The sequence below is a fragment of the Rhea pennata genome, chromosome 6 (genome assembly GCF_028389875.1).
Source record: "Rhea pennata isolate bPtePen1 chromosome 6, bPtePen1.pri, whole genome shotgun sequence".
Lineage (NCBI taxonomy): Eukaryota > Metazoa > Chordata > Aves > Rheiformes > Rheidae > Rhea > Rhea pennata.
In genome coordinates, this window is record NC_084668.1 from 39,941,247 (window position 1) to 39,956,423 (window position 15,177).

Sequence of the window (15,177 nt, forward strand, 5' to 3'; positions counted from 1 at the left end):
CTACTGACAGGGGAAACATGGAGCGCTGTGAGCTGGCTCGGAGCAGACTTGAGACATGAGGAAAATAAAGGAAATGTAAGCAAAGAAAGGAACAGCAAAGTGCAGAAAGGAAAGACAGTTCTGCATTTCAAGTGTTTCAGAGGCCCCACTTTTCAAATAGTATTTCACTGCAGGAGGTAGGAAGAAGGGGAGTAGAATGGTTTCCATTTCATTTTCACTTTGAAAACACCATTTGCACTGAAGTGCAATTTATTCTTAACCAAAACAGCTCAAACGCAGAGTTTGCCTCAAAGCTGAAGTTTTCAAAATACATCTGTTTGAATTTATATAGCTATGGTCAAGAAATACTCTCCAGCAGACCCCCCACCACAGCAACCGTGAGCAGCATTCCCTGGCACAGCACTGGGGGCTACTGGGTCAGAGCCCCCCTCCCCAAGCGCTATCACCCAGCAAGGAGGCACTGACACCCAGCAAGCAAAGCGAGTGGTCAACCTGCAGCCAGGACACAAAGCCATAACAGCACAAGACCAATTCTCAAATTAACACCAGCGACGCTGCTCTTTGCCGGGGCCACGCAAATGCCAGCCAGCTTCTGCTCCCAGCCAGGTTCGCACCGCGCTTCAACACGAGCCGCTTGCCTGCTTTCTTGGGCAGGGAGATGAGGAGACACGGTTGCTTGGTGTGTGGAAGGGTGATAAATGGAGTGCTTGGTCACACAGCCCCAGCACTGACCACAAACACTTCGCACAGCTGCCGGTTCATCCACAGAACGAGCGGCTGCAGTTGTGTTTCCATCTTTGTAGCCTTTCCTAAGGATGCAGGCAGCCCCAGAGGGGACACGTGTTTAATCTTACAGGAGGACGAACTTCACGCATTGCTGCGTCTCTCCGGCTCTGCCATGGTTGGACTGGCCGTCCTCAGCAAGCAGATTACTTCAGCTAAGGCAACCTCTCCAAATTCATTGCCAGCAAGGCTCTGGTCTTAGGCTGCCTCTTGGCTTGACAGTCACCGCAAACAGGGCTGTGCACTTTGAGATGCTGCAGGCGCGAAGGCCCTTCGCTTGCAGCTGCCGAGCGCCTGGCGCGGGCGAGCGACCTGGCCCCGGGGTGCTGGAACAGCCCCTCGCGCTGGCAGCTGCAGCCCTGACGAGCGGAGCCTGTCGAAGGCAGCCAGGGCAATCAGATGCCCCGTTCCCAATAGCTGAATGAGAAAGTTGGCATCCAGGGCTTTCAGCCGCCTTTCAAGAAAGCCCGGCCTGTCAGCACGACGCCCTCTCCCTCCTCCTGACGCGCTGACAGAAGAGCGGGGTGTCCCCACGGCGACTCAGCCTGTCAAACGACACAAACGCAACGTTACCCGAAGAGCAATCCCGACCGCGGTCGGCCTGGGACGTCTCTACCCGCACAGACCCCTCCGGTTTATCGGGTTAATTCAGTCACTGGAAGGGCCCGAACTCACGCACTGCAAAATGGGGCGACTGCAGGGCTCGGGGAGGACCTGCCGCCTTGCCGGCGGCCTCCGCAGTGCGATTTCCCTTCCCTGCCGCACACTGCACCATTTGCCCTCCCCCTGGGCAAGCTGCGCCTGCTTCCCGCATGCCCCTCATCTGTCCGGGGTCCGGCGCGAACCCCGCTGCGTCCCCAGCGGTGGCCCGCGAAGCCCGGCGCCCCTCGGCCCTCTCCCGGGCGCATCTCTGAGGCGGCATTTATATTCGTATTCAACTATGCTTATATGAATACTTAAAAAGCCATACTGCTGCATTTTTCTAGATGCAGACTTCGGACTGTGGTTCAGGCAATCCTGAGGAAAATACGATAGCGAAGGAAACTCCCACATTACGGTAATTTCCCCCTTCAGAGGCCTAATCCACTGGGTTGAGGGCAGATAAGATCGGAAACCCTGTCAGCAGGGACAGGGACACTCCACAGATGAGCCCTCCGGAGAGCCTCGGGGTCTTCAAACTTGGCCTCTCCTCCTTTTTCCTCCCTCTGTCCTCTTGTCCCTCCTCTACCTTTTCTCCTCTGCCCTCAAGCCTCCCCTCCGATGGAGCCGTGCTCTAACTGGGAGGAGAGGGAGGGCTGGAAGTTGTCACAGCGATTGCTGGTGGCTGCAGCCCCACATCCCTTTAATTGTGTTTGGTAGGAAATTGGCCCCAGTGTCTCTAACAAAAGGCACGGTTTGACCTGACACAGCCTGTGACGGAGAGCGTAATAAAATCAACCCGAGCGGGACCGCGGCTCGCTCTCATTAAAGCAAAAGGGAGTGGAGGCTAGCGGCCGCCTCGGGCTGGATCGCTGCTCCTGGCTACGGTGGCGGCACAGCTGGAGGCAGACTAAGGCGGTCGCCAGCCGAACCGCAGAGGGGGGCTGGAGCCAGGTTTATGGCACTCGAAAGCCAGGCTCACACAGACCAGGCTGGGCTTAGCCTGGGGGCTAAGGCGTTCCCAATGAGCCTCTCCCTATGCGAGGGGCGAACACCAGGAAAAGGGGCCTCTTGGGTTAATAAAGCTTCAGGCTTTGTTTTCTCAAGTCTAAATGCATGAACATGATCTGTCCTACATCCCTAACTTACACACAGACAACTGAAAAAAGTAAATGCAAAGAGGAGAAGCAGAATAAAGATAGATAGGCATGACCCAGGAAGAGAACAAGGCTAAGAAGAACAGCTAACAGGACGGGCTTAAATCATCACCCACCTAGCAGTCAGTTATGCATGCCCCCCAAACCCTTCTCTGTGCAGCAGCTCACTCCGGTAGGAGGCTTCTATCAGTATTTCCTCTTCTGGGGTTTCTCTCTCCTAGCAAACCACACCAGCTTTCTTTGCAGCAGCTTGGCCAGTCCCAGCATGTTTTCGTTAAAGAGCCCGCTGACTCACATGGCACTCCAAATCTGCTCCCAGGGCAGGACACATCTGCCAGGTACCAAGCTGCCTCCTAGAGCTGAGCTGGCCTCACCTAGTGTTACAGGCAAACAGCAACACCCTGTTTGTCCCCTTGCTGAAGGCCCTGTTCTGGTCCACATGTAAAACAACAAACAAAAGTAGACCCTTCCTTATTCCCACCAACCTCACTGTCTGTTGTAGGGTCACAAGGCAGCTTACCTTTTGATTCCTCAGTATTCCCATTAACAGTGCACCCTAACAGTACCAAAAGCATATCTTAAATACATAAGATGAAGGCATACCATCTAAAGACGGTGCTTTCACAACATCACTTTGAGGTATAGCTGTTGATCTAGATCTGTGCATGTAACACCTGACTGTTGGATGGGGAGGGGGTAATGGTGGTGCTACCCCCTGGTCTACAACTGAAGAGCACTTGTGAACTGTTTGTGGAGGTCTGTGTTCCAGATTCATCTTGACCATAAGAGCTTCAGCATCAGGTAACGTAGCCACCAGAACGCCAGTGTGTGGCATCAAGAGCAGTAGCTGATAACTATGTTCCTCCTTTCCTGGAAGTTTTAAGGTCCATAGATTTTGCAGCACAAAGAAGTCCTTCTACCTTCATTTGAACATATTTAATCCAGCCTATAGAGCAAACAGAGGTCACTTGAAGATCGTGTCTTAGAAACTAATCCTGAATGGCTAAGCACATTTCTATCATGAAGACATAAGTAGGACAGTAAGCAATTCATCCCAGACCCGTATGCTTTGGTTTTCCAAGAACTCTGCAAATGCAATACCATGTCTGTTCTTCAGAACTGACCAGTTTAAAGGCAAGGGTCCTAGGCAGCACTGCCAAATGAATAGAAAAGGAGAGATGTGCCATTGCTTTTCAACACAGAAGAGGTTATTGCAGCAATAACTCATTGCCATCCTTTTGATGTCAGTCCCTTTCAGCATTGAGCTGTGCGTGGAGAAAGTGGACATCACAGCACTACCTTCCAGGTGAGCAGGAGCACAAAGCTAATTGGGGGAGGCTACAGTAGAATCTTAATTTCTGGTTAGAGATACTCCCAAGCTTTGGATGTTTTTTCTCTAAATTACCACTACTCCTCCTCCAGAAAAATAAACGTGGGCCAAGAAAATGGGCACAGTTATTGATTAGCTGCACAATTTACTTCCTAACACTCCCCTGCCTCTGTTTTGTTCCATGAAGACCAAAAAAAAAACCCCATCTTCTTTACCAGTATAAAGGCAGCCTAAGAACCCATTTTTCTAGAGTAAAGCATCCCTTCATCATACTCAGGTTTCCCCATGCATAGGGGATGCCTTTCTCTTTAGGAAATCAGGGTACAGACCATTTGTCCCTTTGCATGACTCCCATGATTGCAGGGAGATGCTGCACACACAACACAGCTGCTTTTACATGAGGTGCAGTTTCGAGGAGGAGATTGTTTCCTCTCTTTCTCCCCAACACACTGTCCCTGTGATCTTCTCCCTTGCTCTTCGCCAGGTACCATGAAGAACCTAGTGCAAAATCTTTCCCATGTTATCCTACAGCTATTACGCAGCAAGTTCAAAGTGCTGGGCTGAGCAGTGTGTTATTTCCCTAACCCATGCCCTGGAAACCAGATGGCAGGCCAAAGTTTTCTCTGACAAGCAGAGGAATCAAAACTGACATGATTGGAGAAAACAAGTTCAATTCTTCTTGGCAGGATATTAATTTAGAAATCTCTGGTGTCATCGCCCCAATTCACAACGAATTTGAATCCAAGCTTTCATAGTGCCAGATGACACGGAGGTTTGACAGAGAAGGTAATTGAAGGAAATTGCTTTGTAATCTAGCTATTGTGCTGGCAAGATCCAGTTCTCCTAAAAAACAAGGTTCACTTCCTGGCAGGGTTGATTCATCATCCTTTATTTGTCCCCAGTGCCTCTTGACTTTCTTCTGGCTAGCAGGGATAGCACGGCCCTTCAAAACTGCATCTGAGGTATTTGGAGGCATTCAGGCTTCCCACTGCCATGGTGAACAGCAGCAATGGCATTAGGTGCCCAGCAGGGCCAAGACTAAGTGTTCACAAGGTAAGGTGAGAAGCAGGCTGGAGCACATCTCATGGCCTGTGCAGCTGGCCCAGGCCCACAGCATATGCACTGAACAGAGAGAGGCCATTGCTGCCAGAGTCTGTGCTGTGCTGGCCAAAGGGACAAGGGCAGGGCATGTTCATCCCACTCAGAGCACTCCAACACCACCATCCATTCCACAGGAACACCTAGGAGGATAGGCAAAACTGACCAAGTTTGGACCAGAGCTATCAGCCCTCAATCATATCCCTAATGACATCTCAAAATGGCACATGGCCCAGGAAGAGGTGGACACCCACTGGGGACTATCTGCCAGAGGCCTAGGTCCTAACCATTAATTCTTCCTTTCTTATCCTTCTTCTGAAAAAGATGTTGTACACACGGGCTACACTGGAAAATAATAAATCCTTGGAGGCCATGAGAGGTTGTCCTGGTCCCAGAAGAAAGGAGGAAGACAGGAAGAGAGAGATGGTGCAGAAAGCCCCAAATATGTTCTGCATTTTACTTAACATTTACCTAGAAATGTTCATGTACACAGTTCTCAAATCATAAAAGGTAACATTTTTCCACTGCTCTAATAATAAGCATGTTATTGACCTGTGTGTTCATGCTATTCCAGTAATCACTTTGTTTTTTTAACTGCTGTTATCTAAACTAGATGGTGAACTACTTTGGATGAATGTCAGATCCACTCCCAAGCTGCACCACTGAGATCTGATAATTTGACTGTTGGAACGACATGAAATTCTATACCTGTTAGCTTTGCAGCTCCAATCGATGGCAAGACCCCCTTGGGAGCCCCGTTCAAATGAGCTCTTGCCCTTCAGAAAGCTCACTATTTAAATAAACAAGCTGAAAGATGGAGACTAACAGCAGTCTAATACACCCTAGTATCTGAATATGTCTTTTTGATCTGTGATTTGATTTACTGATCAAACTAGCACCAATACAGCAAATGCACACAAAGGCAGTAATTATGTAGAGGAGGAGTGAAAGAGCTCAATTATTTTTCCTCATCTATAGCAAAAAAACATTAGGATAGTAAACAGATCTAGCAATCACATAGGAATGTCTCTGAGAACTCTCACCTACTGGTATCCAGATCTCATCTGGAATTCATTTATTCATACCATTAACCTACAGAGCTGGTTGGAGAAGGACGTATTCAACAGAGATGTGAAATTATTGACAAGGTTGCCACTGGTCATCAATGTCTTCCCTGGAAATAATACAATCAAACCAGCAGACTGGCATTTCAGAGGAAGAAATGTCATTTTGGACAGTACCAGCACCACGAAATAATCCAGCATTCCCAAATGCCACTGGAAGTCCAGATACAGCTCCCATCAGCCTGAAAGGCAGGATATTTCTGCCTTCTGTCTGTAAATTCCTTAGCGTTATCTGAAATAAAAAGAATCTCTATTATACTGCCTGTCACAAAGGACCAAACTGATCCCTGGGATAAACCAGGATGAGCTAGTCCCATGGTGTCTGGCTCTCCAGTTGGTTGTTGCCTATCAGACCTGAAATTACTACTAAACCTGTCAAGTAAGATGAATCCAGTGGCTTCTCTATGTTTCCTGACGGAAAGACTGCACAGAAGAACAGCACACTTGCCTGGTGGGTTTTATTCCACATCCTATTTTGCTGCTAAGCTCCTCAGAGAGATTTCACAGTGCAGCAGATCAACTGCATCTTGTTTAATTACATTCAGTAACTTAAACTGCAACACAGAAAACCTGCCTTAGCTATGATCATTTTGAACTATGACAAAATCCTATAGTGTGGCAGAAAAATGTCAATCCGATTTCTCTATTTCCTTTAATTGCACTATTACCTCCCTCCTAAGCATGTATACAATCAATACATGCTTATTTACGAACATAGGGTGATTTACTTAGCTTGTCCTGAGCCTGGTTCACACAACATCTGCAAAGCAGAAGATACGCTGCCTGCCTCTGTTTTCAGAGATCTAAGTAGATGGTCCTGCAAGGACCAGTAGATGCTGCCAGGGAACAGAGACCAGGAACCCCACACAGTTCTCCACTACAGCCTTCTACAGGCAACTTCAGTGCCACGCTTACAGCCATCAGTGCTATAGGAGGGGACCACACATATTAAGGTTGAAGATTAAAAAAAAAAAAAAAAAAGAAAGAAAGAAAGATCATGGAATTCTCGGGGCAAGTAAATTACTGTTAATTGTGAGATCTTTGGTTGCAAGAAGCACCAGATGGTCAGCCATATGTTTTTGATTATAAAATTAAACAAGATTAACCCAAACAGGATTTCCTCAGCATTCTTCTCTGACTGGCTCACAAATACATCTTTAACACCTATACCACAGATACAGCATAATCAGAAGCTCTTCCTGCCTTGCTTTAATCTACTTGGGTTAAATTCTCTGCTGAGCAATGCCCTGCACTTAGAGGGAGATTCCAAGTGTAGCAGGACTGAAAAAGAGGCAAGAGACAAATTAATTAGAAGATGAGAGCACAAAGAAAGGCCAGGACAAGCAGATGTAAAACAACGCTAGCAAAACACTCCCCTCTTTAGTCTGTTACATGAAAGTCCTGAGACCTAGAGAAACCTAGAGAAACCTGAGAAACCTAGAGAGCATGCTGGCAAGGGCAACAGGTTGCCAGAGGCAATGAACCATCCTGGGTATCAACCTCTTCTGCCAAGGCCAGTGCCCAGCTCAGGCAAAGGAGGGAGATGTCCAGGAAGAGCTGGTGAGAACCATCAGAGTCCCTCTCCTCCTCCATTTCCTCTCAAAGGCTGCAAGACCCTCTGATCTTCCCTTATACTCTGCCATGGCTTCGCCACGCCACTGTCCCCATGGCAGGGGTGGCCTCTCCTGCAGCAGGGCACAAGGCCAATACCTCCTCCTCCTACCCTGTGAGACGGTGGCATTCTCTGGGCTGGCAAGGGCACACACACATAAAGTTTTAAACATAGGGCTCAGGTCCTGAGTAGAGGGCTGAAGTCCAGAAGGCATTTTACTCATAGAGCGCAAACTAGGAGTCATGGATCCCTTGACGCTATTCTCCCGTTGGCTCTCCAGTATCTCAAAAGCACCCATCTGCTTGGGCAGCAGTCAGAGCAGCATCCTCAGTGCTCCTCACATATACACAGAGAGCTTTATGCCACTGCTGAAAGAATCTCTCATGATATTGCCACTACAGGCTCATGCATTTTTTCTGCTTCTCAATGTGTACAATTACAAGCTTTGGGAATTTCCTCCTTGCCACAGCATCCTCTAGAGTTCTGCATCACCAAAATGCAGCAGGAAGGATCACCTTCGCCACAGGAAGGATAGTGATGCAGCTGAGATTTTCTATGATTAATGATGTAAATGTAATGTGCTTCTTGCAGGACACAGCTTTTCTTTGCATACGTAAATTCTGTCACCAAACCCTGTAGAATCAGGTCAGACAGATTTCACACATTGAGTCAGGACCATAGGCCCAGTGACAGCAAATTTTCAGCTCTCTGCTACCAAACCTGCACTTGCAGCCAGCTGCATCTCACACTCTCCTTGGAAACTGTACCGTAGCCAAAAAGGCTTTTGCGAGCCCACCCAGCTACCATATGCACGCATATACATACACACGTGATTATATCGGATCTCACAGCTGAAACCAGTGGAGCCCTTGTCTTTTTGCAAGCTTTTCTCATGCAGATTGCACACGTCTTCATTTGTTTGGAGCAAATCAGTTGTGAACTGAGCATAAAGGATATTACAAGGGAGATCTCCTAATGCGCCATTCCTAGTGTAAATCCCCAGGACACACTGTGTCCAGAAAGCACCGATTATATTCCACCCGCACCCTCCTATCTTATCACATTCAGGCAGAAAACACATTCAGGGAGTTTAACTGCCCATCAACTGAAAGACAACAGGCCAGGGCTCTAGCTCACGTAATCATGACTTTTTTTTTTCTTTTTTTAGTCTTGAGTATTTTCACTTTCAGGGTTTCTTTGGAGAGAAAAATGGCCTTATCCTCCTTTCGGTGTAATCACCTCTCAGACACTGCTCCTTGCCTTACATTCAGCATGCAGTTTTGTCTGCCCCCCTTGTTGCTGCTGCTACTAAAGGTAGAGGTGGAAGAGATGGGGCAGATGCTGGAGATGCGACTAGAAACGGATGGCAACAGGTCTCTGCAAGATGGGAAGAGAGGCCCTACAGGCAGGAGAACGGAGTCGTACCCATAAAAGCCTGACCTCTGCCACCCCTCTGATACTAGATCTGCAATTAGCCCCCCAATCCACGACAGCTTTGCCACCTGTATCCCATTTGCTCTACCTGAGAGGTGACAGCTTGCTGGTCCTGCAAGCCTGCCTAAGTGCTAGCAGCAGGGCTCAGTCGATAGGGAAGGAGGTGCCAGGCTGCCGTGAGCAAGGGAAAAGGCCCATAGCAATCCACAGTGGACACACAGACTTGTGGCACCACTGCTCTATTGCTCAGGCCCTCAGGAAAACCCTGTGCTGTGGATTTCAAGGCCTTCCCTTGACCTGGGGGAAGGTGATATGTTTCCCCAGTGAAGCTCCTGGAAGATTTCCCCTTGTGTGTTTAAGTATTTTGGAAATCCTACCTGGAATGCCTCTGTTTGAAGGGTGACAGTCCTGGAGCAGGGAAGAGAGCAGTGCTAGACTTGTCCTTCATCCTCCTGTGGGCTTCATAGCCTTTACTGCAAAAAAAGGCAAGAAGAAAATCATGTGTAGTCACGCTGGGAATGTAAAACTGGGCCTGATCTCCCTCTCAGAGCAGCCTTCTGAGTGCATGATGCCATTTGCCTCAAAGGGAATGGCTCTTGATGTACCCTAGCTGAGGAAGCCAGTCATATAGGCAGCACACACAGCACCATCTGAGAGCATCTGTCCACCCCCTAGCTCTGCTGAACTGTCCTCCTACATCTCTCCCCCTTGCGCTTCCCTCTCCAGCTCCAAGTCATAAGTACCATTTTTTTGTCTGTCATCTCTCTCTCCAGGCACGGGGGTAGGCTGACACACATCATCTTCCCCAACAACTGCAACTGGGCTGGGGCAAGCACTGAAACCCAACGCAACACACACGACATCCACGTCAGCAAAGGCATAGGCAGACCCACAGCAACCAAAGAGCAGGTTGCTAACCTGCCAGAGAGGAGCACTCCCCAAGGCCCTCATTAGCAACATGAAGGATCCCTTCAGCTTGGGATCCTTCATAACACCATAAACACCATTTTGAGCCCCACCCACCATTCCAGGGAAAAATTAACCCCAAACTGGCGCTGAAGGACATAACCTGCAAGCACAAAGTCCCCTGGTTCAGCAACAAGGCATTAGCAAACGGAGGGCACTAGGGTACAGATAGAGGAATCACCTCCTGCTTCCCAGAGTGCGAGTCCCAGGACTCTTCCCAGGCTGCATGTGGCCCAGCGGGTCCAAGAAACCCATCATCTACTTCACCTAGATGCTCCTTCCCATGCCAGGTCTTTCCTGGTGCTGCTCTTTGACACAGATACGTGTTGCGCCTTGGACCACGTGCAACTGCTGCCACCTGAATGAAACCGGCTCCCTTATTCTAGCAAGCAACTTGGCATCCCCAGGGTACCCAGGGCAATGGATCACCACAGGCACAGCCTGGTTACAATTAGCTCATTTAGACTTCTACATTTGCTGGAAATCATATAACTTCCTCCACTTTGTGAGACGGCCTTTTAAAAAAAAGGGGGGGGGGGAGAAAAGAAAAGAAAAAAAAATAAACAGAACTGCTGCTGAATACGACAAATGCATGAAACACAAACGAACCATGTTTCCAGCCACTTTGCTGTCCCTTTCCTTCTGCTGGAAGCCGCTAAAAGGAGAGCTAGTCTCCCCGCTAAGGACAGGCTGCTCATCTCTTCAGACCAAAGCCCTTGGGCTTGCACAAATATAAAAGAATGGATATATTTGCTCTTGATTCCTGGGTACAGAGGCAGATACTGGCACAGAGAAGTGTGACCCACAGATACAGCATTTTCAGGGAACTTAGCTGCAAAGCTCTAACAGGTCTTCTTTGAATATTTGCAAATAGCAGGTTTATTTTGGCCAGATTTGGGTAGATATTTGCATAGACAGCAAAAAACACACATCTAACGCAGACCATCTCCCCTCACTCCCAAATTTCAAAGTTTCTACTCCCAAGTACGCAGTGCCTTGCCTTTTCCACAAAAAGGAGTCGGAATTTCTTTAACGAGGACCAAATTAATTGTTTTCCACAGTCTAATTCTCAGAAATGACTGGATGACTCTGAGCTGATATTTCCCCCAAAGATCTTCATCCAAGGCAGACATCTCAGGTGGAAAATTCCAGTGCCAACAGGCCAAGTCTGACCAACATACAAGCTGCTTAAAGGAGCATCGCACAATAAGGAGGAGCAGGGAATTACCATATAAGCAGTGCTATCAGTCCTGCTGTAATAATACTACATATTTATGAAGCACAGCTTAAAAGCCAGGTTTTAAATGAAGGGAGCAGATGGTCTGAAAAGAACCCCATGCAAAATGTTTATTTTGCTAAAGCAGCAAAAGGAAAGTCGCTTAGGAGAAGATTCAGCCTTTAAAGGCAGTCCCCAGCAAACGAGGCAACCAACTCAATTCGGAGCCTTTCCACTAACTTCCTCGCCTTTCCAGCAGAGCATCAGCTGAGCTGTGCTTCCACCAACAGTCACTGCTCCACAGCCAGCTGGGGAGATGCCCCAGGAGGTGGGAGCATAAAAATCAGAACAAAAAAAAAGCTGTAAAAAAAAAAAAGAACTGCAAGCTTTTTAAACATGATTTATCTATTGTGGGTACTTCTCTGTCTAACCAGATGCTTCCAAATGTCTGGCACTGGGGGGAGGGGGGAAAGTACTTTTACCCTTATAATATATTACTAATCCGTATTAGACTGGTACAGAGACAACTACAGCTGCTGCAGCCAGGAAGAAAATATAAAACTACGTGGATTACACTGTAAAACAACAGAGACTTTAAATAGCTATGGTATTATCTCTGAGGAATTTCGTAAAAAGCAAAGGTTCAATCCGCCAAATGTGGACCAGAACAGGGTTATATGTGATTCTGGTTCTCATGAGCTGCCTGTGAAATGTCCTTCCAGGGATGCTTTATAGGAATTAAAAAAAAGAAAAGAAAGGCCTTCATAGCTCGGTATGCTTTTTATGTAACTCCTACACCATCTCACAGCGTTTGATGGCATCGGGACCATGGCACCCGTCTTTATTCAGCTGGTTACAGGTAATGCTCAGGCACAGCAAAAAACAGCACCGATACAACTGGGAGAAAAGATAATACAGTTTCAGCCTGAAGAATGGCTTGTCCGATTTCTTCCAAATCTATTAGCTAATCTAACAAGAGATATTACTTCCTACAAACCTTGCCTTGCTTCTGGGAGGACTGCAGGCAATAAGGGCATCAGCGCACGAGGAAGGAGTTGGCTTGAAACACCTGTTCCTCCTGCTCCCTCTGTGCTATAGCTACAAACAGCTTGTTATAAGGCATAATCACTCGTGCATGTTTGCCAAGAGAACCAGAGAAATGGCCCGTGACAGGAAGCTAAGTCTGAACAAAAATAGTGATCAGGAAGTCAGTCCTCTGGGAGGGCAACTACCTTCGGTAGGTTGAATGGTCTATCTTCATCAAATCTTTTTTTTTTTTATTTTTTTTCCTCAAAAATACAGGTAGGCTCTTTCGTACTGTTTTTTTTCCCCCTTTTGTTAAGGGCTTTCCACTACCAGTCAGATACAACAGTGCCAGCACTGAGAGGTTAGCTAAGACCTCTGCTTGACGCAAGTCATCAGCATCTCTTTTTGCAATGACCCATAAGCATAAACCAGCCTTTCGCAAGGCAGATTTCAGCCTGGGAAACTCAGCCCAGTCCCTGCCCACCTCTCCCTGAGCAATAACTGGAAAACGATTCGCAGTGAAACAACAAACCTGTTCTTGAATGCTGTAGAAGATGGGCTGGCACACCGGAATCTGCATCCCTCCAAGGATAAGGGGAACCATTAGCAGAGAATTTGGTGCTCGCTACCAGCCCTCTTGTTCGGATTTCAGGCTGCTGCCTCGTGTTGAGTCGGGTGCCTGCAACACCAGAGACAGGAGCTGGGCAAAGGCCACGGTGTACTCTCTGCTCCCTGGGTGTAAAGCAGAGATAAGTCTCTGGGATCAGTGGAAACACATGGCAATAAGCAGGGCAAGAATCGGCCCCTGTTTTTTTTTAAGAGGCAGGAAAAGCGAGGGAAGACAAGGTAGAGGAGCAGTACAACTAAGCCAGTCCAACAGAACGCCCTGGAGGAGTTTCATGGATCCAGTGGGTGTCAAGAAGGTATCTACATGTAAAAGCACACACACACAAAATGGAGGAAAATACCAGCATTTCAGCCCGGGCTCCTTGGCCCTTCCAAACCCACTTTCACTTCTTTGTCCCCTCCAGACTAATGACAAAAGCAAACAGAAACCACGGACAACTAAAAAGCTGCAGTAAGATCTCAGCTGACTCAAAATCAGACATGAAGGTGTTTCTGTTAAGTAAGATAACAGCTGAGCAGGTACATAATGCAGCGGCAGAGGTGGGGGGAAATAGAAAACTTATTTGTGAATCTCAAAGACCTGGTAACAGTCAATGGCTTTGCTATTCCTCTATTGGTTATCCCCAGCCTTGTTCTCCTACAAGTTACGGGATGGCAGGTTATCTCAATGAGTCTGGCAGAACTGTTTTGAGCCCCTGTTCCCTCTGCTGTCTTCCTCTAATTCATTATTTTAGCTGTGAATGAGGAGAGAGGGGGGATTTTTAAATTGCCTTGCAAAGATTCCCTGCGGGAACTCACTTACAGAACATGAATTCGATCACTCGCAGCTCATTGACAATTCCCTTTTCCATCATCATGTAAAGTTAAAAGTTTTGTTCCTAAATGACATGGCTGTAATCCAGCGCCTTGTAAAATCGAAGTGGTTAGTCGTTCATCTGAGGAAAGCAGAAGGGCTTTGTGGCTGCCCAAGTAGCATTTCTGGTGCCGTATGTTTTCACCCTCTCTCCTCCCAGGACCAACTCACTATTAGCTGAATTGTAAAAAGAAGCCAATTTCATTAAGTGCTAGCAATTTATTTTATTCATGTTCATATAATTCTTCATAGGAACGATTTCTGTTGCCCTAGTACAAGAGAGTGGGATTTCTTCATGCCAGCTGCCCAACTAAGCCTCGAGAGTTTGCTGTAACCTTGCCATATAGCCTAACCCACTGGACAGCTGAAGTCTACAAGAGGTAACAGGTAGCCCCTTGGATTCGGGAGTCTTGGGGGGCCCCAGTGGTCCGATCTTACAAGTCAAGATTAGCTGAGCAGAGAGCAGCTCCATTTATCAATGATACCCCAACAAGGTCAAGATTTCTCACCCAGGAAATCAGACATGAGGACAGCAACACCACCTGTAACTGAGGACTCAGCACTCAATTAAAGATGGATGGTGAACCACAGATGAACAGTTATTTGCAGGAGCCATCTCCATTTTGGAATAATGCTCAACACAACATGGTGGTGGATCAGAAGATGCAGGGCCAGAGGACCATCAAGACAACTTAGCTCATGCTAAATGAGCCCCAAAATTTCCCCTGGAGGGAACAGTGTGGGGTCATAAATTACAGTAGTTCACACTAGCCAAGTGCACGTGTGAGAAAGCATTTGAGCCTGGACAATGCTGTTTCTCTCTGTTCTGGGCTTTACGTCACTCAAGGCACATTTGCAGGACTCGAGCCCTTGGGGTGAGCCAGAGGAGAAGCAGCTTCTCCGATCCCCGCTCATCACCTCCTCCCTGGCAACGCCATGGCAGGCCAACAGGCAGCCCCCTGCCAGGGGAGACACAGCCCCAGGTCAGAACGGCTCCCTGCCCTGGGGGCTCTCTAGCCGCCTGCTGGAGGCAATGGGCTGGCAGCAACCCAGAAAGACGGTAGCAGAAGGCAGATTTCACCTCATAATTCCAAACAGAACATATTTTCCTTCCATTTATACTCTACGTGACGACCATTAATCTTTGGAGCTATACTGTCTCCAAAAGAGTCTTTGCCTGCACGGACTTCCCTTTTGCACAGTACAGGCTGCTCCAAACCACTTCTTCACTTAACCCCAAAAGCCTCCAGCGCTCCAACACACATGACAGGCAAAAAGCTGCTGGTCTCGGAGAGCAGAGGGTGGATCAAAG

The 15,177-nt window shown here is 47.8% G+C and overlaps 1 long non-coding RNA gene across 1 annotated transcript; it reads right to left on the bottom strand.

Annotated features, from left to right (window-relative positions):
- Positions 1–211: 211 nt before the first annotated feature.
- LOC134141924 (uncharacterized) lies at positions 212–12,970 on the bottom strand. The gene is made up of 3 exons (XR_009958752.1): positions 12,918–12,970; positions 9,555–9,650; positions 212–1,328 (listed from the first exon to the last, which is right to left on the bottom strand). It is a non-coding gene; the product is annotated as an uncharacterized LOC134141924 (long non-coding RNA).
- Positions 12,971–15,177: the final 2,207 nt, after the last annotated feature.